Below are 25,628 nucleotides of genomic sequence, written 5' to 3'. Positions count from 1 at the left end.
TAAAGGCCAAGGTAGTAAATTTCCCAGATCACTGGTGATTCCTTACTTGTCCTTTACTTTCCATAATTTGCATCATTTCCTGAAGCATAAGAAGTTTGAAAGTATAAAACAAAAATGTATTATGTATGCATGCACCTTTCCCTCTTGAGAACCAAAGAAATGCCTTATCTCTTTAGTATGGATATAAGTCAGACAATTTCTATGTGCAGAATCTTAAAACAGATTCATGGCAGTATTTTGGTGTTTGGTTTTAGCGGTTTTTTTTTAGATGAAATGTCTTTGCTGCCTCACTGCACTTACCAGGACTCTGGTTCAGCAGTTTTTCAGAGCACTGTGGTGAAACCCTCACACCTTATATACTAATAATTAATACCATTCTTGTGGACTGTTGGAAAAAATGGGCCAAGAGCCTCCAGCTGGTGCCTTGCTGAATTTGCTGTTTGTCCTCTGCACTCAAGACAACCTTAGTTTTAATCCCATCTCCTCAAATTGTAGAGCTCATGAATTCAGGCACTCACTTGAGTATCAAGGGCCTTGGTCTGTGTCCTCAAGGAGAAGAACAGGCCTTCTGTGAAAAATTAGGTGGGAAATTACCCACAGTATATTTAGAGCAAAAAGTGGTTTTCTTTTGTGTGTGCTTACTGGGACCCACTTGCCCCTGAAATCTCTTTTTCTTTCTGCCTCTACGTTACTTTCCTAAAAGCATGGAGTGGAAACTGCAGAGTCTGTCAATGACTACTAAAATATCCATTAAGAGTTACTGTGATTAGGCAGAAATATTGTCCTCCTCCAAATGCTGTTTCATATTTTCCATAGTTTTGAAATGTTTTCTTTTGGATCTGCTGGAAAGTAAAAAGAAACTACCTCAGTATTTTCACAAGTTTACCCATGCTTAGATGGTCTAATTTTATCTGAAGGCAAAAATAAGCAGGTTAAAGTATAGCACCTTGTGAAGGAAAGCTTACTCCTTACACATGCAGCAGTGACTTTATTAAAGTATGTCCACTAATGAGAAAAATAGATGTCAAAATGTAGCATAATAAAATCGAATTTTTTGGCTATTCTCAGAGAAGGTTTTCAGTCCAGTTTCAGGAAAGAAGGAAAAAACCCCACTTATTACTGTAGGAAATCAAAGGCCATTGCTATATGGGCTGCTATTTTCTTGTTTTAGACATTTATGTGTATTTTGTTCATTTGACTGAATTACCTCAGTGCTATTTAAAAATATTTGAAAGTGAAATGGAGAATTAACTAACACTTAATAGGAAACTTAATGATTATTGCTGCTGTTTTCCAAAACTCATTGGAAGGCAAAGGTATAATAAGCAGAAACTGAGTCAAATCTATCTGGAAGTGGATTTTTACTGTTCCAAAAGGTGTCCTGTGATAATGAAGGTAACAAGTGAGAGAACAAAGTAGAAAAAACCAAAAACAAGTGTCTTCATTTCACTGGTGGTCTGCACAGATTAATTTCTAGTGAAGGCTGACTTATTTCTCCAGCTGATCATGCTTCCAAATAAATGGCTATTTAAACCTTTCTCTGAGAAGCTAAAGAGGGTAACTGAGAAAAATAACTTTCCTCTGATTCATGACAAACTGGGGAGAGAGATCTCAAAGGATGGCAGAGGCATGAAGGTTTCAGACAATGGGTGTGATTTGCAAGGAAATAAGCAAGCAGAAGGAACCATTCTCCTCTTCACCAGAATGTATTTTTGAAAGCTGTGTTTTGGTCTGTAGTATCCACTAACTCTTTCCTGCTTGTGCTGGCAAGAGAGATGGGTCTTGGATTTCCAGTTTCCTGCAGGGTGGGAAATGTAGGTAAATTGAAGAGTATGGGTTGTAGCCTGGCTTAATTCTCTCCCTTTTAGGGCACTTTTAAGAGAAATTGTGATTACCTGAGTAAAACTACTTGTAGATGAGTTAAATTACTCATAGACTTTCTGTAGTAGTGTCACATTCATTGACAGAAGCCATCTGATCTTATAAATATCTAGTAAAGCACTTCATGAAAATGGTAACACAGTATTCACATACAAAGCATGTTTTAAAATTAATCTCTTAGCTCTTTAATATAGAAATGTATGCAGCCTGGTAAACTATGGGACAGATCTCAGGGAAGAAATTATTTTGAATCACACAAGCACACACTATATTGAAATTGTCATTATAATGCATATAATTTCAACAAAATTATAGCTGATCACAGTGAAGTGATGGTTTTTTTTTGTTCACTTTCTTCAGTAATTGGAATAATTATCAGAGGTTTCAATTGTCAGCTTTGTGTCTGCTGTGTTTAATATTACTCATGACATGATCCGTGAGTTGGAAGTGAAATTCCTTTACAAATCTGGTGACAACTCTTGCTGAGATAAAAGATAAAGGTAGCAATATTGACACTAAAGGGATCAGGTTTGCTGTCAAAATAATACCACAGAGAAAGAAAGACATGTAAATAGGATTGTTTTGAATGTGAGACTGGAAAAAAAAGTTGTATGATTTTGATGTTCTAAAGACCAAAAAAAAAAAAAAAAGAACAGTGTTTGAGAGGTTAAATCAGCATTTGTAATCTTATTGTTTTTAGCAGCTTTTACTTATAAAGGTTTGTGAATGTTCATGAACCTTATCAGAAAGTGTCTTAAAATGTTTCTTAAGTGCAAGATGTGAAAACTGGAAGAGAGATTACTAAGGAAGACCCTAGTTCTGCAAAATTCTTGCATACATGTAGAAGCATCTGTATACATATTCAGTCTGACATCCTTGATGCCAAAGGATGATGGTGTTGAACTTGGAGTTGGGCCCAGGAGAAGTGTGTTTTAGGGTTGTGGGCCACTGGTCTGGGGCACAGGAGCACAGGGGAATTTCATATAGAATACATATAATTAATATTTATATATTAAGTAGAATAATGTATAATTAGGAATCTTTACCTGATTAATCAGTGTTCCTAATGTACTTCAAATAAACTAAGCTAGTGCAATGTTTTCTGTGGAAACTGATGTTAAGATTTCTATCTTTATATTATGCTGAAGAAAATGGAATTACTTTATGTTAATATACATAAAACCATTTTCAGAGCATGTGTCATTATATTTTTCCCTAAACAGTAATAGTAGCTTTCAGAGGTCCTCAAGCAAATCCCAAGATAAGAGAACACAGGTTGTGTAATAGTCATTTATTTGTTATCTCTCCTGTAACAATCCTTCTCTTCAAGCCGTGTTAGAGATTTAGCACTGGAAAAAGATAAAATTATAAAAAAGTAGTAGTTTTCAGAATTACGGAGGCAGTGACATATAGTATAAACCCAGAACATAAAAATATGAGAAAAATAGGTGCATTCATGTCTTGTCTAAAGTAACTGCAGCTGCTTTCCTCTCAGCTTTAGTGGCCTAATGTTCCATAAATTTTGCTGCTTCTCCTGGTATAGTAGAAATATAAGTATTACCTTGAAAACTAATTGGAAGTCTTGCTAGGTAAAGTCTGATATAATCCTATTTTAAATCTCTCAGCCACGGTTAAGATTGTGGAGGATTTACCAGAAGAAGAATTATAAAAGAGAGTTTTTTCCTTTAAAGTGTACTATGCAGGAAACCTGTATGATTGTGTCTCTCTTTAGTTAAATGTGGGGTTGGTGTTACTTGAAAAGAGTGTTTTATGAAGCAGGACCTTTGTTTCTTGATAAAGCAGACTATTTCATGTCAGGATATGCAAAAATATAAGCCATAAGCCTTCTGCTTACATACAATCTGGATATTATGATCTGTAATTTCAATTGATGTAAATCAAAATACATCTTGGTTCCAGTGATTCCAGGCCAGTCTGTGTCTGTTGTGATGGTCTGGCTGCATTCATTGCTTTTGGGTCTAATACATGTATTAGACAACAACAGTAACTTTAACTGACCTACTGTTTGAACCACAGCTAAAATTCATGTAAATAATTAAAATTTATAAATATATAATGAAATTAAAGAGTGTCTATCAACCTGTCATACTGTCCAAGAAGGAAACTAACATGATTTATTCCTTATGTTTTCAGTGTCCCAAGTACCTCTAACCCTTAAAATAGACAGGAAGAAGACACCTCTGTGAATGGGTATATGTTACTGATCTTTATTTTGTCCCAGAAGAAAAATTAAAATGCTTGAGGTATTTAGTCTACATAGGATAAAATAATGGACTGCAGTAACTTCACTTCAATAATTTAAGTTATTTTGTAAGAATTGTTAATTCAAATAACTTATATTATTGCAAAGCTTAGCAGGAACTCACCAAAAGATTAGAGACTTGCAGCAGAGAAATTACATTTCAGAGCATGAACCAGCTACCAGCAGGTGAGACTTCAGGTGGATTGTCCCCATGAAGAGTTTATTCCAAGGAGAAGTACCCTGAAGGATTCTGAGGTTGTCTTGGAACACTGAATTGATCACTTAAGCATGCCTCTGTTCCTAAAAATACATGTCTGTTTTGATGCCTTTGAGGAAAAAGCATCAGTTTGTCACAAGATGTATTTATGCTAGAGCTGAAAAGATATTTCACCCTGGCAAATACACACAGTTTAGTTTCTCCACTGGAACACATTAAAAATTAGAATCATGGACTTTAAGGTGTGATTCATCCCAAATTAGAGAAAAAAATCTCTTATACTGTGCTAGATTTCGGAGATGCCCAGAACAGACTCCCACAGTAGGACATCAGCTCATTATCTTTTCCTCTCTCTGCAGGCACAGCTGGATGGCATTTCAGCTCCAAAAAGCAGGTTCTACACATTTGATGCTCTCCCTTTCTCTGTGAGGTTAAACTTACACTGCAGAATTTCAACTGCATTTCTTTCCACACATCTTCTTCTGTGCCCTTCACAGCTGGAAGAGCATTCTGTTTCACAAATAATTAAAGAGAAGGAGAAATTATTGTAGACCACAGATTTTAGGTACACAGGTAAGTCAGCTAGTCTGACTTCCCATCTGCACAAGCCAGGTGTTCTATTCACATTGCACATAGGTGTTCCTGGGGGCTGCAGTCCAGAATGAAAAATAAAATGAGAAAATAAAAAGAACTCTGTTACTTGATGCTTTCCTTCTGTTAATGAAAACAAGCAAAACAATACTAGCCAAGAAATGAGCAGCCCTTCTGTGGAGAATGACAGATGAGACATTGATAGAGGCTCCAAGAGACTGCTGGGACAGGAGACACCCTGGGGGAGGAAAGGCAAAGGTGGAGCAGCCAGAGGGGACCCATCCAGCAGGGTATAAGTCTGTGACTTCTCCGTTGAGACGGAGGAGGGCTCCGTCTCAACCTGCAGATATTTAATCTTAAATACACTCCAGTGCCCTGGCAGCAGAGGAGAAACATGTCCTGTTGGGGAAGGATCCTATGTCAGATATCTCAGCTTTTATGATTAAGATCAGTGCTACAAAGAGGTAAGTGCGAGTGGGAGAAGTGGCATGAGAAAGGAGCACTGGCATGGATGAAACTGTTCAGCATAGACAGAAGGGCAGAAACGCGAGGAATAATTGCAACTTCTGTTGAGGAGACCTTTGAATATTGAAAAACTACAGAAAGAAACAAGAGTCCAAAGTGAGATGAGACATATTTTGATGTGGTGTGGTGAAGGTCAGTAGCAGATTGCCTGGGCAGAGAAGGAGGTGTATGGGTCTTAAATAGCTATTTTTTGTCCTCATGTCCTCCATACATCTGGAGAGAGGGTACCATAGCATTGAGCAAATCCAGAAGCTGAAATATGTTTCAGTTCTTAAGACAAAGCCCTTTTCTGGGACCACTGCTTCTATCAGTGTGGTTGGGAAAAAGAAGTAGATGACTTTTGAGGAGCAAAAGCTTCAGAGGACTATTTAGAGCAGCTGAGTGTCTTCAGATATGTGGGACTGAATGAGATACATCTGGAGCTATGTATCTGAAGGAGCTGAAATGATGGTGAGATTAAGAAAATTCATGTTGATCAGAGGAGATTCCTGCTGACTGGAAAAAAGCCAACACTGCATCCTTCTTTGAGACAGGCAAGGATGAGGTGAAGAATTACAACATTCTCACTGGAAACTCAGTGGAGTCCAGGCTGGATAAAAGACAAATTTTCAACTCAGATAGCAGTCTAGTGTTTTCTGCTGAAATGGGATGTTGAGAAACTGGAAAGAGACAGTGAGAACAGTATCACCAACCAGAGCTATACAGCATGAAGAAATACCCGTTCCTGATTACTCTGAAGACTCAGCTATAGTCTATAGATTATGGCTATAGTTCATCTGATGTCATTGTGGAAATAGACTTGCTTGGAGCAGGATGATGTACTCAACTACTTTCAGAGGTCTCTCTCTCCAACACTTCTAAGGGTCTGTGACCACCACAATAGAAAGACAAAAACTGGTAGTGTAATTTTGCATGAAGTAGCAGAACAGCTTACACTCATGTTTTCTAAAACCTTCTGCAATGTAGACTTAATGTATGGATTCCATTGCTAATAAATAGCACTTGAAACTATCTTACTGCTAATGCCTTGGAGTCTGTTGGGTGAAACTGACAATGTGGTTTTCTGTAATATAATAGAAGATAGTGGGTTCGAAGAAATGCCCATTGATATAATCAGCTACACTGGAGAGCATTACCTAATATTAATTGTAAAATAAGTTTTCTGGCTATGATCATTCTGTTTGATTTATGCAGTTTTATACACCTGGAAGACTGGCTTTAATTTCATCTTTCAGACTGAGAAAAAATATTTTACCTTTTAAATGTTCCTGAGGAACAAAATAACTTTACTTCATAAAATACCTTATTTGGTTTTATAACAGTAGCTTTTTATTTCTTATTTTTTTCTTGCAGATCTGAATTATGGATATGTCTGTAGCCTGCAACAGTAAATTCAGTCAGTCCTTCAGATAACAATGTTGACTACAGAGGTAAATATATAAATAGCCCAAATATTCGCTTTATAAAAGCAGGCTCTGCAGTATATTTTGGTCAGTAACAGCAACATGTTGATTATACTTACTAGAAAAGAAGGAGCATAGGCATTTGATATTATTTGTTGTAAAATTCCTGGAGTCATACGTAAAAGAAATAGACTTTAGGGAAATGGAGGCATTTCTCTAACTCAGGGAACTTTTGTAATTTTGGTATGTATTCATATGTTTAAATTAAATTTTAGGCAACTAATCATGAATCAAATAACTGCTTTTGCAAGATCAAGCATAATGGTTGAATGGTATTCCTATTTTTACCATATTTATTTTATTCTTTATTTTATTTAAAAAAATATAGGTATAATGTTGTACATCACCAAATGTTATTATAGGATAAGAATTTGTAGTAGGGTCAACATTGTACTTCAAATATACCTTTCCAGGAATAGACATGTTGCCATATAGCAGCAAATCCAATGCTACTTCTGCTATATTCTTTCCTTTCTCAGGTGGGTAATAGAGAAATGAAATTTAGATTCTACAAACGTGTGTAGATAGCAATTTGGTGGTGGTGGAGGACAAACACATATGATTAACCTTGCCAAGGTCAGAACAATTCCTTCCTTTCTCTGTGTCTGGGACTCAGACTATCCCCAAAAGATCATGAGTCAAAGAAAAGCAATCCCTTTATTTCAGACTGATTTAAACATTTTTCATTTTTTCAAAGTGTATCTGTAGTGTGATTTGGCACTCCACTCAAATCCTTCAAAGACAAAGTAAAATATCAGTGTTATAGTAGAGGTTTATCTTCAATCACTGTCTCTTTCTTCCTGTGAGATCTGTAGGGATAGTGTAAAGCAATAGAAGAACCAATATATCTAAGGGTCTGGCTCAAAGCCAAGACTAAAAATAAGTGCAACAAAAATCCTCTGAAGCAATGCCATGGATCAAAATGAATTTCTAGAGAAAATATCTCCCTATTAGAGGGCCACCTGAGTCCTGGGGTGCATCAGGCACAGCATCACCAGCCAGTCAAGGGAGGGGATTGTCCTGCTCTGCTCTGCTCTGCTCTGCTCTGCTCTGCTCTGCACTGCACTGGTGTGGCTGCATCTTGAGTCCGGTGTGCAGCTTTGGGCAGCACAATATAAGAAAGATACTAAACTGTTAAAAGGTGTCCAAAGAAGACTGTGAGGATGAAAGGACTGGAGGGGAAGCCATATGGAGCAGCTGAGGTCACTTGTCCATTCAGCCTGGAGGAGACTGAGGGAAGACCTCACTCCAGTCTGCAACTTCCTCATGGGGGAAAGAGGAGGGGCAGGCACTGATCACTTCACACCTGTGACCAGTGAGACATGTCAAGGAAATGGCATGAAGCTGAGCTGGGAAGTTCATGTTGGATCTCAGGAAAGTTATTTCACCCAGAGGGTGGCTGAGCTGGAACAAGCTCCCCAGGGAAGAGCTTACAGCACCAAGCCTGACAGAGTTCAAGAAGTGTTTGGACAATGCTCTCAGGCATGTGGTATATTTGATTTTGGGGGTAATTTGATTCTTGGGGTGTCCTGTGCAGGACCAGGAGTTGGACTTGGTGATTCTGATGGGTCCCTCCCCACTCAATATGTTCTGTGATTCTGATTCTATTTATTTAAAATATGTGTCAGGGCTGCCAACATGCCAGGCAAATTTGGAAGCACTTTTCTGCACTGCACTGCATAATTCAATTCTGATGCTGATGCAAGTGATTTCTAAAATGGCATGAAATCTTGGCATGAGATCTGCATATCCATTTTGCAGACTAAAGACTATATTGTAGATCACAGTAGAGTGCAAACTGTCCAAGGTGGCACCACTGTTGTATTTCACAAACTGTGTCAATGCTGCAACATCTTTACCAATCCAGCCCTTGGTTCTTCTTTCAAAGGAAAGATGAACTCTCTGAAAATCAATCAGACTTTACTTCCAAAATTTATCAAACCCCAGTAATTTATTCTTATCCACCAGTCACATTATCATATTTTCTTTTTCTTTTTTTTTTTTTTTTTTTGTCTCATTTGAGGCATAAATTGCAGCAAAGCTAAATCATTTTTATCCTATGCTGTGTCCCTCACACAAAGAAATTTGGGGCTCATGGGTCTTAAGAGAAGATTCTTTTTTAATGATGTATAAATAATCTGTCTCAGAGAGAATCAAATGAACAAATATTAAAAAATAAGTAAGCTAGTATCTGTACTTCAGATGCATTCAGATGTGTCCTGTATATTCCTCTATCTGACAAGAGTACATTCCTGTAAAGACAAAGATTTTGGTGAGAAAGCTTCATTGTTTTGAAAGAAGCTTTGCAGTACAATAAAAAAATTTGTTTAGATGAAGCTGAGTGTCTTGTGAAGGTCAAGAGGTAGCAATTTTTCAACAAGATAGCTAGTTTTAAAGTACATCTAAATACCTATCTTTCTATTACTATTCACATTTTGGGTTTTATCTTCATCATCATGTGATTTTTCAAAATCTTATACATAGTAGGAGACTATTACTACATTGAAAAGGTCTGATTGCTTTATGCTATGATACGGTGTGGTTTTTTAAGAGGATACTTTCTATAGCTCTTCATAGCTTAAAATGCTTCACTATTTGTAACTTAAAGCAATATGAAAATATTCCTAGATGTATTTCTCAGCAGGGTGTGATATTGCCAGAAACTGGCTGATTTCAGGTATATCACTGAATATCATTTACTGTCCACTTTTTACCTATGGTCACTATAAAACTTTTGCAAAGTCTAACAATTGATCCTCAGTTGTAACCCATTCACCATCTTCCCCAGCCCCAGATTTTCTACAGATCCTCAAGAACAGTCTTCTGTGTCAAGGGCTATTCAAAGATCTTGTCACACCTGTACAGGTAGCTTGCTCACTCTCAGCAGTGATACCTCTGCCTGGTCAAAAGAAGCAGTTGAAGCTAAAATCAGCTTTTCTAGAATCTCCAGCACTGACCACTCTTAGAAACTAGATGCTAAATACACAGTCTGCTGGTGAGCCTTAGTAAAATAACCTGAATTTGCAGGATTCAGCATCACCTTGTTGTGAGCCCTTTGCATCACCTGCATAGAGCACACCAGCTGATGTAACACTGTTGGAAAAATTCACTTAAAATGGACTGATAAATAATGAAACAACAAAAAAATCACATTGTCTAGCATAAAAACAGATTCACACATTTAATTTAATCAGATAAACTCTAAGAATATTTTTCTATCTTTTCAAGGCTGGTCAAAATGCTGGTTGCAGAGACAATAGTCAGGTACACAATGAGTCAGTCAGTCAGTCCTAATATTTTGATTTTTTTGTGGTGGAAGTTCAACTTTTGTGCTCTATGAAGAAATAACACAGCAGAAGAAAAGAGACTCTGAAGTTTCTGTCTGACTGGAAACTCAAGATCAATCGCTTCACTCAGCCATCTGGCTGAGAAGCTCCTTTATTTATATGTTTTAATCTGAGAAGAAACCTTCTATGGCCTCCAGGGAATGCCTAATAAGTAGAAAAACCAACCCATCCTTGTTCTCCTGGTAATTGAAGCAAGGCCACTGAACCTTAAAGGTCTGAACTAATGTATAGGAGCAAAGGAGTTTATACTGGTGCAATTAATTGGTCTACATGTCTGAGGACTGGCTCACAGGTAAGCTGTGTAACTCACTAAAAAGCAGTCAGGTAACTTTTAAGGTACTGAAGCTGCTAAGCTGATTTTGGGTAACAGCAACATTTTACAAAGTATTCATTTGGTCAAAATATTACCGCAAAACTTTATTAAAACCTCAAAATAAACAGTCCGAAACGCTAAAGAATAAAGGAGCTGCAGATGTCTCTCCCCTGAGAAAACCATTTCCATTTTCCAGATGTTATTATGCATAGAAGTATAAGAAATAATTCAAGTTTGTGTGACCTCCAAGACAACCCTTAGGAAATAAACACTATTCTGTATTTTCAGATGCTATTTCAGATGGTACAGTTACAAAGTTGCTTAAATTTGATCTAGATCCAGAGAGAAAACCAGTGAACAAACCATCTCTCCCTATTATTTGGCATAACTGGCATAGTCTAATTCAGTTTTCTTACTCCTGAAATCACACAAGCCCACTGAATCTCATTTGCAGTTCTTGGTCTTAGACATATTTTCCCATTTCAGAAAAACTGGAAAATGAAAAGTTTAAAAATATCACTACTGGCATGATTTTCCTTCCTTTTGCTGTGGTGTGAATTTTGTCTATCACTTATGTTTGATTTTTTTCTTTTCCTTTTTTTTTCCTATAAATGAATTGGGAAAGGTCATTTTGTAGCTTTTCACAGTTTCTCAGGTCTGAAGAACAAAAAACACGTTCACGTATACAGAGAAAAATGCATGAAAAAGCATCCTTGCTATCAGGATAGATATATATCTTTTGTGTAATTTGAGTTTACCACTAAATGCTAAAAGGGAAGAAGAAACAGCAGCAAAGTACCACAAAAGAGAAAAAATAGGTTATAAATATATATCCAACATGGCTATAATATTATCTATGTAACAATAACATTTTCTTCTCTCTTTGTTCAGAAAGCAGTATAACCATGTTTTTGTTACTGGGTAGTGTATGGGTCACAAAGACTTCTGCAAAAGATATGTAGCAAATGCAAATATCAATTCACTGACTTCAGAGAATGTTAAAATATTTCTAGGTTTAATTCAGATGCATATGCTGAAAGAGAAGATAACTGTGCACAAAGCAGCACTTGCGTGTATTATTTTGCCTGGAACCATAGCTTTGACTTTAAGCAACTTTTTCCTTGGGAAAATCATTTCACCCTTCTTTGTGGAATTAGTACTTAAAAGCCCCTGGAAAGAGCAGCTATTTATTATTCTGATAACAACAAGAAGAAACACACAGGAAGGGAAGAAGAAAAACCTATTTACATTGTCCTTGCTTCTTTGTGTTGTTATTACAAGCTGAAGAGACAATGTTGTGTTCAGTTCCACCAATTCACATGTGCATGCATTGTACAGGGTAAGGAATCAAATCTGATATTTGTACTTGCAATCTGTGTTCATATCTACATATAAAATAACAATTCACAGCTCCACTGCCTCTTCACTGTGTCCAGTTCTAAGCCCTTCTGTTCAGGAGGGACATTGAGGTGCTAGAACATGTCCAGAGAAAGACAAAGAGGCTGATGAAGGGTCTGGAGCACAAGTCCTGTGAGGAGAAGCTGAAGGAGCTGTTTAGCCTGAGAAAAGGAGGCCCAAGAGAGATCTTATTGCCCTTTACAACTCCTTGAAAGGAGGCTGTAGCCAGGTGGAGGTTGGTCTCTTCTCCCAGACAATCAGCAAAAGGACAAGAGAACATAGTCTTATGGGCAGATACTCCAGGGCAGATTTAGATTAAACATTAGGAAGAGATACTTCACAGAAAGAGTGATTAAACATTGGAATGGACAGCCCAGGGTGGTGGTGGAGTCTCTGTTCTTGGAGGTGTTTAAGGAAAGACTGACTGGCACTCAGTGCCATGGTCTTGCTGACATGATGGTGTTTGGTCATAGGTTGGACTCAACGATCTCAGAGGTCTTTTATAACCTGATTGATTCAGTGACTACATGAGTACAGTGGAATGATCCCTGCCTTAGTCCAGCTGACACACAATTGCTGCCACAGGCCAGGCTGCCAATGGCTTTCTGGTCATTTTGCTGACTCATGTTCAGCTGCTGCTGACCAGCACTCTCAGGTCCTTTTCCATTGAGGAGCTTTCCAGGCGCTCTGCCCCAGCCTGTGGCACTGCCTGGGGTTGTGACCCGAGCGCAGGACCCGGCACTTGGCCTTACTGAACCTCACACAACTGGCCTTGGCCCATCCATCCAGCCTGCCCAGACCCTGCTGCAGAGCCTTCCTGCCCTCCAGCAGACCCACACTCCCACCCAGCTGGGTGTCATCTACAAACTTACTGAGGATGCACTCCATTGCCTCATCCAGATCATTGATAAAGATATTAAACAGGACCTGCCCCAATGCTGAGCCCTGGGAAACACCATTTGTGACCTGCATATAATCTATATGTATATGTTCTCAGAAAACCCAGTAATGCTGCTGTTCTCTTTAAATATGATTCTAATAATTTAAATATTTAATAAATAAATAGAATATAATAAAAATATAAATACACAATACACAACTATATAAATTTAATTATTAATAATATAATAATTTTATTCAATAATTTAGAAATATTAAAAATTTGTTAATTTAAAATATAATATAATATATAATTTAATTTCATAATTTATAAATTCTCCTCTGGGATTATGAGGCTTATTTTATGGAAGCTTCAGATCCTCAAAAGCAGCAGAATCTAGCAATGCAGAAAGCCTATCTAGAGGTAAAACATGACCTCTGAGTTTTCAAGTATATGCAATGTTATGTTGAGAACAGAGGCAGAAGGAATATATTTTACTTTATAGCACCTCTGAGAAGCAGACTTTGCTGCCTGCTTTTTCCAAGTGAAGTCAACACTTTTCCTAGCAAAACAGCTATCATAACATAGATAAGATTTGTTAAGATATTATATATTGACATGATATTATTAAGATAAATTAGTTGTATCTTGAGGACTGCATATCAGCAGTAAAATAGTTGTAAATATGACTCTTCCTATGACTGAATAAATATTCTTATCACTCCTTCAGTGTGGGCATTTAGGCAATGCTTTTTCCATAAAGGTCTAAGTGCGCAATCAGGGCTCTCAATATGTTTTTCCTTCAGTGCACCAGGGGAAAAAGAGAAGTGGTATTGTGCCTGTGCTTTTTGCTATAAATTACATACTTCAAAGACAGCTTCAGATTTTAAATTGCAAACTGGATATGAAGTTGAAGGATACTGCACATAGAAAAGTGACTTAGACTGAAAGGAGAAATCCAAATATTTTAGCAAATTATTACACATAACTACTTCTCACTGTTTCATACTTCCTTTGAAATAGTTTCACTTTGGTCTAAACAGACTGTAATTTTCAAAGGTATGATATTGAACTTCCTCTTTTTATAAGTCTTTGCTTAGATTAAAAATACTTTTATATTGGAAAGAAATAATTGTTCTGCTTTCCCAGGCATAAGCTCAACAGATCTTTTCATGATTTCTTTCCAAATAAAGTGGTGCTTATGAATGCCATTTTAGAATGTATTTATATCTGGTGTATTCAAAGACTGTCAATTTTACTGTAATGGAAAATATGCAAAATCAAGAAGAATTAAAAAGAGTGAGAGAAAATGAAGATATGTATTGAAAAATCAAGCTGTTCATAAACAACATTCAGTCCCCAGAAGTGCCTCACAAATACCAGAGTCAATATTAAGGCAATTGTGATGATTGCATCAGATTTTTTGTTTGTTTGTTTATTAAATGGAGAAGAGATTGAACTCATTTTAGAAAGTAAATATGTGTCTGAGGGGAAAGTTTGATTTTTTTTAAGAGTAGCCCAAACCTCCCTCAGACTTGATATTTTTATAAAGGTACCTAAAACAATTAGGTGCTCATCTGCTCCAATATGTCAGGAAGAATCAAACTTTTCTGGGCTTTTCTGAAAATCTGAGCTTGAAGAGTTGCAGTCGGAGGTGAAAGACATGTCATCCTTTCTTTGAATGATGTTTTGTTTATGGAAGTATTAAATTTTGGTATACTGAATTACAAATTGCAAGAAAGGTCAGGACCTGGGAAGATTCAGGATTAAAAACTAGGTATATCTCCCTAACATGATGGACATAATCAGAAGTCATCTAAAAGGTCTCAAATATATTTTTATGTACAATTTTTTGAACAATAAAATTTGTTAAACAATCAGTACTGTGGCAAAACTGCTTTCACATTCAAGTATGAAAATACAGGCCCATCAACACTAAACAGAAGGAGTATATATGCAAAGAATATAATTGAAATTGCAAATAAAGAATATGAACACAATTTTTAAAAAATTTGCTTGGCTGTTGGCTCCCTGGTGGGATCATCTCAGTAGAAAGCCAAGGAAAACCTAATAGCTTAACCTCTGGTCCATGCTGTTTTGCTCTTCTAATTACTGAATAGTTACTTGCATCTGATTGAGGTAACCTATTTGATTTAAATTGAAGGGAAATAAAAGGCTCTGGTAGATCATCTTCACCTGATGCCAGATCAGAAAAATTCCAAAGGACCTTTTCTTCTCTTCTTCCCTTTCCTGGCCTAGCATTCCTGCCTTCTTTGTGTCACCTGTAGTGACTGTGCACTCGAACTGGGAGTGAGCTGGAAGTTTGACCTTGCAAAAACCCCAAACAATGTCATGCTCATCCTCTCCTAAAATGAGAAGATTCTTTCCATTGACTCTGTCAGTTAATTTAACACACTCCACAAGATGAAATGTGGTGGATGCAAAGCACTGGACAATGCTGCCGCTGCCTGGGATAGTCTTCATCTGGTGAACTTTCTCTCACTTGCAGGTATCAGATCCATCTAGTTTGAGCTAATGAATTTTATTTTACTTTAAAAAAAACTTAGAGGATTGAAACTTGACGCTAACAGTCCCTGCTGTAAGTCTTAGTCCTTCCTATACTCCTCACTAGGTGATGGTCACCAGATTAAGTCAAATGCCTTAAATGAAAATATCATGTAGCTTCAGTGTTGTCATTCAACAGGTCTCTCTTAAGAGTAATACAAGTTTAAAGACTTCTTTTGGACAAAAACCTTCACTTGTATTGAACTATGCAGTGACATACAGTCCTCAAACCCAACACTAAACAAGACAGAGAAGAAATCTAGCTGGAATGTCTCAGTTTCCCTTCGTTAGCCAGGGCTTGTGACTGGAGGGTTTGCCAATGAGCATTTAATTGGGAACAGAGCAAAGGTCTGGTAGAATGCCTTTCCTTTAAAGTACCATCACTAAATAAATGCATCACATGAAATGATTGACACCTTCTCTTGAAATTTCTCAGTGAAGTAACTTCTGGTTCAGAATAAGTACAATAATTCCACTTATGATTTAGTGCATCTTTTATACATAAAAATAGGGTGAATCACTACAAAACTGAGTGCAAAACCATGCAGTTTCAACCAGAAAACTCTCATTTTCATGCTGATAATAAGAGCTGTATCATATTGTCCCAAATCACAGCAGGACAGAAGCCTCCTGTGTGCCCAGTCTAATAACAATATACAGAACAGCTAGGAATTATCATTAGATTAATTTTAAGTATAAGAAACTAGACTGCAGTGCTGCAGTATGGGTAACAGTTAGCTAAGCCTGAGCATATGAGATAATCTTGTGCCTTTTTGTCTTCCAAAGAAGCAGGAAATGCTAGTATAGTTTCACCTCTTGGGTTACCAGCAGTGTATTTGTGTTTCTCAGAATCATGAGAAGTTCAATGTAGGCTGAAACACAATAGCATTCTGTCACTTATCCTGGGAAGGAGTCATTACAGAACAATTTTTCTCAGTAGCACTAAAAATATACAGTTGTAACATGTCTATCTCTCCTTCATGTCTTTTAAACTTCAACTTGCCTCTATCAAGTCCTATTATACAGTCTCTGATCATGTTGCACTTCAAGGGTGTGCAGAGAGAGGTTCAAAATCCCCAGGTAAATATTAATGGAATAACCTGTTTCCACATTCCCTTTGTGCTGTCAGTGTTTGGTTTATGCAATGGAGAAAAAAGCATATACCTTTCTTAAAAGAAGAACTACTGCTGTTCAAACACTCGAAGTTTTCATTATCCACAGAATGACTAATATCTTTCTGAATGTTATTCCAGCGCTTGGTTTTTTGTTACTTAACTCACAAAGAAACAAACAAATTTGTAATTATAATTCAGTGAAGGTAGTTCAGATACTGCAGTTCTAACCCTCAGTTTTAGGCAAGAAGGACTTGGTGAAACTGAGATCTGAGGAATAGGTTTTAAAGAAATGCAAAGCCTCTGCATTTCTGTGTTTTTGGTATTTACTCAAATTATATAGCTGGATGTGGTTCAATATCTGTTATATCCCTCTCAAAACTGGTCTCCCTAATGTTGTTTTAGCTGATGGTGGTCTCAACAGAAATTTTTGCAGTAGGTATATAAGCACGAATGTACAGTGAAACAAAAGTTTGACAAGGCGATACGCAAAACAAGAACACTACCAGTCATTAATCACCAGTGTAGTACTAATATAAGAATAGGTAGGTCTTTGGGGAAAAAAAGGCCAGTATCTTACAGAAAACCTTGCACCTTTCTCCTACCTGCTCCTTTTCATGCTCTTCCACATGGATATCTCTGTGACAGCCAGAGAAAGACCCAGAGTACTACTTCACAGAAGAAAGAATGTACAGATCTCTAACATTAAAAAAGAAACTCATTAGGTTTCATGCCCAAGAAGTTTGTATGAAACCATATTTATCTCCTTTACATTATCTTTCTGCTGTTAAAACAGAAGGATAAAGTAATCTGTTTGTAAGGATGCAACAGTCCTCATGGTAGGAACTGTCCCTGGGACTCAACCCTCCCATCCCTGAAAACAACTGTGTTGGCCAGGGCTGAGTTCTCTTCAGCCAGGTTTGCAGCTGGGTTGCAGGGCTGCTTTGGTGTAACTACTGAGCAAAGTGTCTCTAACTCTGAACCAGAGGTGAACCTGTAATTCAAAGGGAAAAAAAAAAAGATGTCTACAGCTCTTTTATGTTCATTTCACAGTTCATGGTGAGAAATTATTCTTATTTTTCAAGTTCCTACAGTGCTAAGCTGAGAAAATGGGCTTTCAGTAGTTTTCTTTTAATTGGGAGCTCAGCAGTACAAAGACAGCACAGGCTGGGGTATATTTTGAAATCACCTGCTGCAGCGTTCACTGTGGCAATAATTGAGACTAGGTGTGACTAAAGTATAGTTCATCTAATGGTAATAATAGGTGCCACAGTCTGGTGTTCTTTCATAGGTGATAAAAGGATAATTTAGCACATGCTACATCTAATTCTTTTTTTCAGTGGGTAACACAAGATGGAGGTTTCAGTTCCCACTTTACTTAACTATTATAGGACTTACCAATAACTTTGATTTATTTATGCTGCCAATTACTTTTTCATAATCTTTGTCCAGCCTAATTTCCAGTTTTCCATTACTTCCTGCAAGAAATTCTCTGTTATATGAACAGATTTTTGGAAACTGTTGACATGAATCCTAATTACACAGTTGACATAGACTTAATAATTCTGTGTGCCCTGGTCACACAGCTCATGCCCACACTCCACCTGTATGCACACAGGAACTCTCCCCACCTTTCATTTGGTGTGATTATCTCATGTATGTATTTAGGTATTCTACTCTGGATCCTATACGAAACTTAGATTTTCATCCAGTGGCATTTTGGCAACAGGATAGCCTCTCACTCTGCTTTTCTGAGACACTTTATGGTGTTCCTTGTGCCAAACACTGGTTCTTTGGCAAAGTGTGCTAAAAATCACCAGAGTACTTATTTGTTTTTTGCTGTGAGATATGGATTAGGAGAAGGGCAAAACAGGCTTAAAACTTAAAAGGAATAAATAAAGTTTATTAACAGAACTACAAGAATAAGAAACCAGAATGAAACCTCCAGAAATGTTTTCTTCCCCCCTCCCGCACCCCGCTCCACCCCCCACATTTTTCTTTCCACAACTGATAACTTAGAGACAAAACTTGGGATGTTAAAGCAGTACTAACTATACAATAATATAATTTTCATCAGTCTCTGTAGGGAGAGAAGTATTTTGTCATTCCATGGAGAGTTCTCCACAAGAAAACAGTTTTCTTGTTGCTTTTCATTTTCATGACTAGCAGCCACCTGGAAAAAAATGCTCTCCTCCCATTTTCACACCACTCAGAGGTGTGTTCATGGGCCATGAAATCAAGGGCTATTATTTTAAGGATGAGTTATTCAAAGGCAAAGGTTCTTTTCATCTGTCTCTGTGATCATCTCTGGGAACAGAGGTTTTCTCTTTTTCTCCCTTGGGGCAAAAGGTCTTCATCAGCTCTTACTTCTGTCTCTGTTTAGCATCTCATGGGATCACAGCTACTTCACCATCTGCTTATCTTCATGAATGGATACCTTTGCTCAGATTTACAGTTTGAATAGTTCATTCCCACCAATAATCTTTCATGAATTAAAGGAGTTTTTCAGAACATTATTGTCCATCTCCATGGCCTTACCAAAAGAATATTTCAGCTTATTAAAGAATCTCCTCATTCTCCTTCTATCTGAGGCTTGACTCTTTCTCTTACTGATCTTGATGCTTCATGTTGTCTCTACATGTTGAACGCTCTTGCTTTCCTCTCTTTGGAGAGGGGATTAAGTCTGCAGGTCTCATCTGGCTAGTGAAAATGTTAAATCTGGCTCAAGCCATGGCAGGTATTCATGGTGTAGGATTTCAGCTCAGCAGCTGCTGGAAGGCAGGGGATGGTTTTTGGCCATTTTTTGGCCTGGAGCCGTCTGTGTGGGCCAAGGTGGGGGCAACAAGATGTCAGCACCCATGGCCCAGCTCAGCCTAGGGCCAGGGCCAGGACCCCTCCTGAGAAATGCTTCAGCCACCCAGCTGGAATGGGACCTGGAAAGCTTCCCGGGAAGGGCCGCAGCAGAGCCTGGCCCGGCCTGTGGCCATGGAAAGCCCCTCAGTCTCCATCCCCCACCTGGAAGCCACTGGAATCTATCTCAGCCCCCGCTGGGCCACACAGGCCGCCGGGGAGCGGGCCAGCTGCACCAGAACTCCAATACCTTTCAAGGCCAGAAACAAAGAGACAAGGAGTTCCCAGGCTAGGGTTTAAAAGGTGGTATTCACAAAGGTGATCTTACTTTTCAGTAGTCTAAAATGCTGTCAGTTCTCAAAACTGGATAGCTATTGGCCTGATCTCAAGCAGAGAAGAAACTCCCAGAAGCCTCTCAGATGAGTCACTTCCGTGGATATTTCCCTAAATGCCAAACTACAACACAAAGTCTTGCTGGTCTCTCCCACTGTGTCTTGCCTTTGTTCTTTCTACAGTGCCCTTCAGTCAGCAGTTCCTTCCCTGAAGAACTGCTGGTTTCTTCCTTGAAGCAATGTATGGCCTGTCTTCTTGGGATTCATCTGACTATGGATCTCAGGAATATTTCTCTGTGGGAACAGCTGGGATCAGTGCTTACCCAATCCCACCCTTCTTGTAGCTCTTTGTCCAGCAGCTCATTATGTAGCACAGGTTGTTCAGAGATGGAATAGACAGGACCAGCTCCCCTCACCACCTCAGAGACCTTGAATCTACATCTACAAACTCCCTGATACAGAGCTGCTGAATTTTCTGAGGTAGCCCTTTCTTATTCTTTCCAGCTGAAACTGTTCCTCTTTGTGTGAGCTAAGTGCTCAATGTCTATGAATGAATGTTCATCCTGAATAGGATGAGAGAAAGCAAGCTGAGCATGACTTCAGCCACTGAAACACTCTGCTGGGATAAAAGGTTCCTGTTCAATAACTGATCACGATGAGAATATTTTAAATATAGACAACAGATTCTTGTGATGGATAATATCAATAAGATGGGTGTTAAATGCTGAATCTGGCATGCTCCTTATGCACCTTCAGCACTTTTTTTAATGTAGACTTTATGAATATTACTTTATGATAGGATGGAATCAAAACACCACAGAATTTCTGAGGTAGGAAGGGGCCTCTGGAGAAACTCCTGTGCAGCCGTGTCATGTATAACTGAGGCACCAGTAGATGCAGAGAAAGTCTTGTCCCTACTTGGAATTGTGGACAGGATGAAAAACCAGAGCTGGCAGCACATTTGCTCATGTAAACCAACACTAAGTTTAGTGGGAGTATTGATCTGCTAGAGGTCAGGAAGGCTCTACAGAGATTTTTACAGACTGGATCAATGGTCTCAGGAGAACTGCATGAGGTTCAATAAGGCAAAGTGCCAGGTCCTGCCCTTGGGCCATAACAACTCCCTGCACTATTACAGAAAGGGGGAAGAGTAGCTGGAAAGGTGCTCAGCAGAAAGGGACCTAGACGAGCTGACCAGCAGCAGCTGAACATGAGACAGCATATACCCAGGTGACCAAGAAGGACAATGGCATCCTGGCCTGTGTCAAAAATAGTGGCCAGCAGGACCAGAGAAGTGATTGTCCTGCTACACTTGTCACTGGTGAGACCACATCTCAAGTGCTATGTCCAGTTCTGGGCCCTTCACTTCCAAAAGGACATTTGAGTGCTGGAGTATGCCCAGAGAAGGGCAACAGAATTGGTGAAGGATCCTGTAAAGAGTAACTGAGGTGACTGGGATTATTTAGTCTGAAGAAGATTTGGGGTGGCACCTCATTGCTCTCTAAAACCACTTGAGATTGTAGTGACATAGGTGTTGGTCTGTTCTGCTGTATCAGAAGAGGAAACGGTCTTAAAGTGCTCCAGGGGAGGTTCAGATTAGAGATTAGAAAAAAAATATTCACTGGAAGAGTGGTCACACATTGCAGTAAGTTTCCCAGAGAGGTGGTGGGGCCCTATCTCTAAAAGTGTTCAAGAGGCACTTGGATGTGGCACTTGGGGATACAGGGGTAACCATGATGGCACTTGGTTGATGTTGGACAGATGATCTTTCCAATCTTGTTGATTCTGTGATTCTATGGGCTTCAGTTTTAGATTCATCGGCTCAGATCTTTACTAGCTTATGTGTCTCCCTCATACTCTCTGGTATTCTGTGTAAATGTGCTTAATCTTTCAACCAGATGATTTGGAGATTTTTATGTATTTTTTTAATGCATCTTTAAAACATACAGTGTTGACTAAATTAAAAGAGAAAATATACTAAAATTCATAGTACAGTAATTTTTATGTTTTTTTAAACCAAGAATACCTGCAAAGAATATACAAGTAGAAATATTTTTCCTGAGAGGCAACATGCTACAGTGACATGAGCCTTGCTCAATTATAGTGATTCGTGGTAAGTAAACCCTACACTTTTCATTGCAAATGTGAGCGTAACTTTTATAGCATCCTTGAAAACTAATCCTCAGTGGGATGCATTCTTAATTTTATGAATTTTTGTATTTGCTGTTGAATGCTTTTCCAAATTTTCATCTGCATTGCTATGGAGACCACTAAAATCTGATTATCGTTGCTGAAGGCGTCACCTTAGCTTGAAGAGATTAAATAATTTTGCTTTTGCACACTATTTTCTCCAAAACCTGGTTAACACAGTCAACTTGGAACCACCCCTATTGGGAATTTACTGTAAAGGAAAATGTGATTTATGATTTAAACTCCATTACTATGCTGATTATTCACAGCAGTGAAAATTTATGCCCAGCTTGATGTGAAATATTTAGTTTAAGAATTTTGCCCGTAAGTATTGGGATTTTAAGAAAGATGGGACTCCTGGGAGATGTTTTAAAACATGATTTCTTCTTTTTTTACAGTTTTATGAAGGAATGAATGTCTTCACTGTGTTTACCAGATGATTGTGGTCATTGGTTACAAGACTATAAATTACAAGGTCTTTTAAAGGTTAATTAGTTAATAAACTACTACTACAAAAGAATGCTTTTACTATCACACTAATAATTACTTATTTTGTTTTATGTGTCTATGCTGCAATGCAGACTTTCTTAACTAATCATATAACGGCACACTAAACTGTTTGTTACACTTTAAAACTTTTTTATTACTTTTATAACTACTTCTATACCTTAACTTTAAAATTTTCTGCTACTTAGCTTAATGTCTTTCTGTCTAAACTGCAAACTTGCATTCTTGCTCACAATTTCTAAATCTTTCTGGATTTAAAGGTGGAAAGCTTTCCTAAGGTCTCAGGTTGAACTTCGTATCAATTTCTGTGTTTGAGCTTGCATGCACAAGATTTCGAGAATTTTCTGTGCCTGGAAATCCCACAGTAAGGAAATACAAAGATATGACAAACTGTAACACCAGTGTCTTTCAATTTGCAATGATTTTACTAGGCCAGGATCCTACATAGTCCTCTGAGCTTCTTGCTGTTACCAACAGGAGGAGTCTGTGAGACAGCTAAATGATCCCTTCTGTCCTACGTCCCTTCCCTGTAGCTAAGAAATCATTCAAACTTCTTGACTACTTGAAGTTTGCAGATGAAAACAAGTCTCTAAAACCATATTTAAAGAGGAGCTCATAAACTCTCTGAGAGTTTAAGTCCTCTGAACTCAGCCTCTTGCAACTTCAGCCCTCAAGGAGTTAGCCCTGAGCATGGAGATGGGATCTCCTCTATTTTCAGGTCCATGGGTTGTGTGGTTGTAGGTGTGCACATACCTGTTCAGTCACGCTCTTCATTCCTGTGAGGAGACCACTTAACTGCTTTTGTCCTCTCTGAAAAATCTCGTAGTTTAATTATTGAGACAAACCACTCACAAAACGGTGGTTTAAGGTGTTGGGAAAAGAGTTTGAACTTGTCCCCTGTAAAGACATCTTTGAAAGGGGCTGTCTGAGGGAGCTTCTGGAAATCTGACATCTGCTTGGATTATTCACTCTCTTGGATAAGCAGGAGCAACAGATATGTTCTCTTTGTGCCTCTGCACTACATGGAGTTTCACAGAGCTTCTCTTCAACCTAAAGTTACATCTGATAGAAAATTCAGCAATGTCATTTATCTACATGAATGCCATATTGCAATTCCATGGGCAATGATTTTTCTTTTTCTGTTATTAATTGTCTGCTTCTATCACATTATCTTTTGACATGACTTGAATCATCCAAATCCAGTGTGGAAGAAATTGACCAGAAAGAGAGCCATATAAGCTGGTTCAGTCCTGGATTACTGTTTCCCCACCTTGTTAGCTTACCAAAAAAATAACACAGAACTTACATTTCACTTACAAATGATCCTCATGTAATTGCAGAAGTATCTGAATTTCAAAGGTCACTCATCCTTGAAATCAGTACAATTGATTTTCTTATAGCTTGCTGTCAAAAAACATATTTATGTTTCTGAGACAGGACCTGATAAACTTTCTCTCTGAAACCTGCAGCCTTAAATAATAGTGCTCAATGAATAGACTTGCAAAACACAATTTCATACACTGGTTCTTTGATTACAGGTAGTTCAATGTCATCACAAACATGGTAAAACTCCTGACATATATCACTGAAAGGTGTCTTGTATAGAACTAAGAAATGTTTTCATGTCGATTTGCTTGATATCACATATTACATAAAAAAGTGTCATCTTTTTAATGTAGATTACTGATGGAGACCAGAATGTAAAATACTGTCTGGTGAAAAAAACAAAGGAAAGAAAAAAAAATTAGGAAGAAGTTCTTTAATGTGAGGGTGGTGAGACACTGGGACAAGTTTCCCAGAGAAGTTGTGTGTGTCTTATCCCTGAAAGTGTTCAAGGTCAGCTTGGATGGTCTCATGAAAAGTCTACACCTGGAACTCGGTGATTATTAAGGTCCCTTCCAACAAAAAACATTCCATGGTTCTATGATCTACAGTTTTTCTATCAATGGAAGCATAGATTTACAATTAATGTGGCCACTCAAATAAACAGATATTTATGAAGTTCTTCCCTTGCCTTGTGGATTAAACACCAAGGCCAAAATTCTGAAGAAGGGGTAAATGTTTAATGTGATTGACTAATTACTGCTAAGTGTTGAATTCTCACTAAGTTTGACTGAAATCACATGCAATCGTTGAGGTTTACCCCTTGAAGGAATCATCAAAATCATGTTATACTGTCAGACATGTGAAAGTAAATAAGTATATAGGGGAGGTTTCTTCAAAGGTAAAATCACTACAAATGCAAAATATCCCCTTTCTATAATTTTCTCAGTCATTGTGCGGTAAAATCTGTTCAATGTTCATTTAGATCTGAACACTGGTTTCAAACTGCAGCCTTGCTATGCTCTATATCCTCTGCTCCTCCACCATGTTCCACTGTAGTCCTGCTGCAGCAGCAATATTATCAGCACCAATATAATCTCTTCTTTAAATAATTTTCTAAATGCTGCTGTAACTACTCATAGAATGAACACTGACAACAGTTTCTGCTTAAAAGTCCAGTTGGAGTAGGCACATTTAATGATTATCAACAGGGATGAATTTGATTCTTTTTTTACAAAACTTTCGTTGTCTCTAGTACTAATTATCTAAAGCACAAAGCAGTGGAAGAATATTTTCCCCACATATGCATAGCTACATACCATAGATATATTCACATATTGTAATACACCAGTAGACTGGTTATGCAAAGATTTTTCTCCATTACCTAAGGCTGTTAAGTCATGTCGCCAGGCAGGATCAGGAAGATTTAAATGTAACCTTTAGAAACATTTTTGCTTGGTTAGTGGGATTTATATGGGATGGATGCTATGCAAACTCTGTTAAAATAAAGGGTGATACTTGCAGGTTAGTTCTGTTTGCACAAATGTGGAACAGCAATATTTATTTGAGGTGTTAATCAGAAAAAAAAGTACTTATTATAGCAGCCACAAAACTTCAGGCACTTTTTGTCTCAAATGAGTTGTTATTCCACCATCCTAAACCCAGCAGCTATGTATTCCCTGTAGCACTCTGTTTTTTCTAAGCAGTCTCTCAGATGATTTTCTTACCAGTTTTCCAGAGCTGATTCTTGTAAGGGCGTGGATTGTAAACACAGGGCTGTAACTGCTGTACACAAGTGCCTTTATTTTCTCTTTCATTCTCATGGCCAGAACATTTCATTGCTGAGAAATGCTCAGACCTACAGTACTAAC

The sequence above is a fragment of the Parus major genome, chromosome 2 (assembly GCF_001522545.3).
Source record: "Parus major isolate Abel chromosome 2, Parus_major1.1, whole genome shotgun sequence".
NCBI lineage: Eukaryota > Metazoa > Chordata > Aves > Passeriformes > Paridae > Parus > Parus major.
This window is presented reverse-complemented; position numbering follows the sequence as displayed.